The following is a 5,485-nucleotide window of genomic DNA, read 5'->3' on the forward strand; positions in this document are numbered from 1 at the left end:
CCGCACGGGACACATCCTCTATATACCACACCACATGGGACACATCCTCTATATACTACACCACACGGGACACATCCTCTATATACTACATCACATGGGACACATCCTCTATATATTACACTACATGGGACACATCCTCTATATACTACACAACACGGGACACATCCTCTATATACTACACCACACTGGACACATCCTCTATATACTACACCACACGGGACACATCCTCTATATACTACACCACACGGGACACATCCTCTATATACTACACCACACGGGACACATCCTCTATATACTACACCACACGGGACACATCCTCTATATACTACACCACACGGGACACATCCTCTATATACTACACCACAAGGGACACATCCTCTATATACCACACCACATGGGACACATCCTCTATATACTACATCACATGGGACACATCCTCTATATATTACACTACATGGGACACATCCTCTATATACTAACTACACCGCACGGGACACATCCTCTATATACCACACCACATGGGACACATCCTCTATATACTACACCACACGGGACACATCCTCTATATACTATATCACAAGGGACACATCCTCTATATACCACACCACATGGGACACATCCTCTATATACTAAATCACATGGGACACATCCTCTATATACTACACTACATGGGACACTTCCTCTATATACTACACCACACGGGACACATCCTCTATATACTACACCACACGGGACACATCCTCTATATACTACACCGCACGGGACACATCCTCCATATACTACACCACACGGGACACATCCTCTATATACTACACCACACGGGACACATCCTCAATATACTACACCACACAGGAGAGCTGAAAGATCCTATATATACTACACCACACAGGACACATCCTCTATATACTACACCACACAGGAGAGCTGACAGATCCTCGATATACTACACCACACAGGAGAGCTGACAGATCCTCTATATACTACACCACACAGGAGAGCTGACAGATCCTCTATATACTACACCACACAGGAGAGCTGACAGATCCTCTATATACTACATCACATAGGAGAGGTGACAGATCCTCTATATACTACACCACACAGGAGAGCTGACAAATCCTCTATATACTATACCACACAGGACAGCTGACAGATCCTCTATATACTACACCACACAGGAGAGCTGACAGATCCTCTATATACTACACCACACAGGAGAGCTGACAGATCACCTACATATTACACCATACAGGGGAGCAGACAGATCCTCTATATACTACACCACACAGGAGAGCTGACAGATCCTCTATATACTACACCACACAGGAGAGCTGACAGATCCTCTATATACTACACCACACAGGAGAGCTGACAGATCCTCTATATATTACACCACACAGGAGAGCTGACAGATCCTCTATATATCTCATCACACAGAAGAGCTGACAGATCCTCTATATACTACACCATACATGAGAACTGACAGATCATCTATATACTACACCACACAGGAGAGCTGACAGATCCTCTATATATCTCATCACACAGAAGAGCTGACAGATCCTCTATATACTACACCACACAAGAGAGCTGATAGATCCTCTATATACTACACCACACAGGAGAGCTGACAGATCCTCTATATACTACACCACACAGGAGAGCTGACAGATCACCTATATACTACACCATACAGGGGAGCTGACAGATCCTCTATATACTACACCACACATGAGAGCTGACAGATCACCTATATACTACACCATACAGGGGAGCTTACAGATCCTCTATATACTACACCACACAGGAGAGCTGACAGATCCTCTATATACTACACCACACAGGAGAGCTGACAGATCCTCTATATACTACACCACACAGGAGAGCTGAGAGATCCTCTATATACTGTACCACACAGGAGAGCTGACAGATCCTCTATATATTACACCACACAGGAGAGCTGACAGATCCTCTATATACTACACCACACAGGAGAGCTGACAGATCCTGTATATACTACACCACACAGGAGAGCTGACAGATCCTGTATATACTACACCACACAGGAGAGCTGACAGATCCTCTATATACTACACTACAAAGGAGAGCTGACAGATCCTCTATATACTACATCACAGAGGAGAGCTGCCAGATCCTCTATATACTACACCACACAGGAGAGCTGACAGATCACCTACATATTACACCATACAGGGGAGCTGACAGATCCTCTATATACTACACCACACAGGAGAGCTGACAGATCCTCTATATACTACACCACACAGGAGAGCTGACAGATCCTCTATATATTACACCACACAGGAGAGCTGACAGATCCTCTATATATCTCATCACACAGAAGAGCTGACAGATCCTCTATATACTACACCATACATGAGAACTGACAGATCATCTATATACTACACCACACAAGAGAACTGATAGATCCTCTATATACTACACCACACAGGAGAGCTGACAGATCCTCTATATACTACACCACACAGGAGAGCTGACAGATCCTCTATATACTACACCACACAGGAGAGCTGAGAGATCCTCTATATACTACACCACACAGGAGAGCTGACAGATCCTCTATATATTATACCACACAGGAGAGCTGACAGATCCTCTATATACTACACCATACATGAGAACTGACAGATCATCTATATACTACACCACACAAGAGAGCTGATAGATCCTCTATATACTACACCACACAGGAGAGCTGACAGATCCTCTATATATTGCACCACACAGGAGAGCTGACAAATCCTCTATATACTACACTACAAAGGAGAGCTGACAGATCCTCTATATACTACATCACACAGGAGAGCTGACAGATCCTCTATATACTACACCACACAGGAGAGCTGACAGATCCTCTATATACTACACCACACAGGAGAGCTGACAGATCCTGTATATACTATACCACACAGGAGAGCTGACAGATCCTCTATATACTAAACCACACAGGAGAGCTGACAGATCCTCTATATACTATACCACACAGGAGAGCTGACAGATCCTCTATATATTGCACCACACAGGATAGCTGACAGATCCTCTATATACTACACCACACAGGAGAGCTGACAGATCCTCTATATACTACACCACACAGGAGAGCAGACAGATCCTCTATATATATACACCGCACAGGAGAGCTGACACATCCTCTATATACTACACCGCACAGGAGAGCTGACAGATACTCTATATACTACACCACACAGGAGAGCTGACAGATCCTCTATGTACTACACCACACAGGAGATCTGACAGATCCTCTATATACTACACCACACAGAAAAGCTGACAGATCCTCTATATACTACACCACACAGGAGAGATCCTCTATATACTACACCACACAGGAGAGCTGACAGATCCTCTATATACTACACCACACAGGAGAGCTGACAGATCCTCTATATACTACACTACAAAGGAGAGCTGACAGATCCTCTATATACTACACCACACAGGAGAGCTGACAGATCCACTATATACTACACCACACAGAAGAGCCTATAGATCCTCTATATACTACACCACACAGGAGAGCTGACAGATCCTCTATATACTACACCACACAGGACAGATCCTCTATATACCACACTACACAGGAGAGCTGACAGATCCTCTATATACTACACCACACAGGAGGGCTGACAGATCCTCTATATACTACACCACACAGGAGGGCTGACAGATCCTCTATATACTACACCACACAGGAGAGCTGACAGATCCTCTATATACTACACCACACAGAAGAGCCTACAGATCCTCTATATACTACACCACACAGGAGAGCTGACAGATACTCTATATACTACACCACACAGGAGAGGTGACAGATCCTCTATATACTACACCACACAGGAGAGCTGACAGATCCTCTATATACTACACCACACAGGAGAGCTGACAGATCACCTATATACTACTCCACACAGGAGAACTGACAGATCCTCTATATACTACACCACACAGGAGATCTGACAGATCCTCTATATACTACACCACACAGGAGAGCTGACAGATCCTCTATATACTACACCACACAGGAGAGCTGACAGATCCTCTATATACTACACCACACAGGAGAGCTGACAGATCTTCTATATACTACACCACACAGGACAGCTGACAGATCCTCTATATACTACACCACACAGGAGATCTGACAGATCCTCTATATACTACACCACACAGGAGAGCTGACATATCCTCTATATACTACACCACACAGGAGATCTGACAGATCCTCTATATACTACACCACACAGGAGATCTGACAGATCCTCTATATGCTACACCACACAGGAGAACTGACAGATCCTCTATATACTACACCACACAGGAGATATGACAGATCCTCTATATACTACACCACACAGGAGAGCTGACAGATCCTCTATATACTACACCACACAGGAGAGCTGACAGATCTTCTATATACTACACCACACAGGACAGCTGACAGATCCTCTATATACTACACCACACAGGAGATCTGACAGATCCTCTATATACTACACCACACAGGAGAGCTGACAGATCCTCTATATACTACACCACACAGGAGAGCTGACAGATCACCTATATACTACACCACACAGGAGAACTGACAGATCCTCTATATACTACACCACACAGGAGATCTGACAGATCCTCTATATACTACACCACACAGGAGAGCTGACAGAACCTCTATATACTACACCACACAGGAGAGCTGACAGATCCTCTATATACTACACCACACAGGAGATCTGACAGATCCTCTATATACTACACCACACAGGAGAGCTAACAGATCCTCTATATACTACACCACACAGGAGAGCTGACAGAACCTCTATATACTACACCACACAGGAGAGCTGACAGATCCTCTATATACTACACCACACAGGAGAGCTGACAGATCCTCTATATACTACACCACACAGGAGAGCTGACAGATCCTCTATATACTGCACCACACAGGAGAGCTGACAGATCCCTATATACTACACCACACAGGAGAGCTGACAGATCCTCTATATACTACACCACACAGGAGAGCTCACAGATCCCCTATATACTACACCACACAGGAGAGCTGACAGATCCTCTATATACTACACCATACTGGAGAGCTGACAGATCCTCTATATACTACACCACACAGGAGAGGTGACAGATCCTCTATATACTACACCACACAGGAGAGGTGACAGATCCTCTATATACTACACCACACAGGAGAGCTGACAGATCCTCTATATACTACACCACACAGGAGAGGTGACAGATCCTCTATATACTACACCACACAGGAGAGCTGACAGATCCTCTATATACTAAACCACACAGGACAGAACCTCTATATACCACACCACACAGGAGAGCTGACAGAACCTCTATATACTACACCACACAGGAGAGGTGACAGATCCTCTACATACTACACCACACA

Source organism: Phyllobates terribilis, unplaced genomic scaffold (assembly GCF_046119375.1).
Source record: "Phyllobates terribilis strain yellow unplaced genomic scaffold, ASM4611937v1 Scaffold_7__3_contigs__length_470593459, whole genome shotgun sequence".
Taxonomy (NCBI): domain Eukaryota; kingdom Metazoa; phylum Chordata; class Amphibia; order Anura; family Dendrobatidae; genus Phyllobates; species Phyllobates terribilis.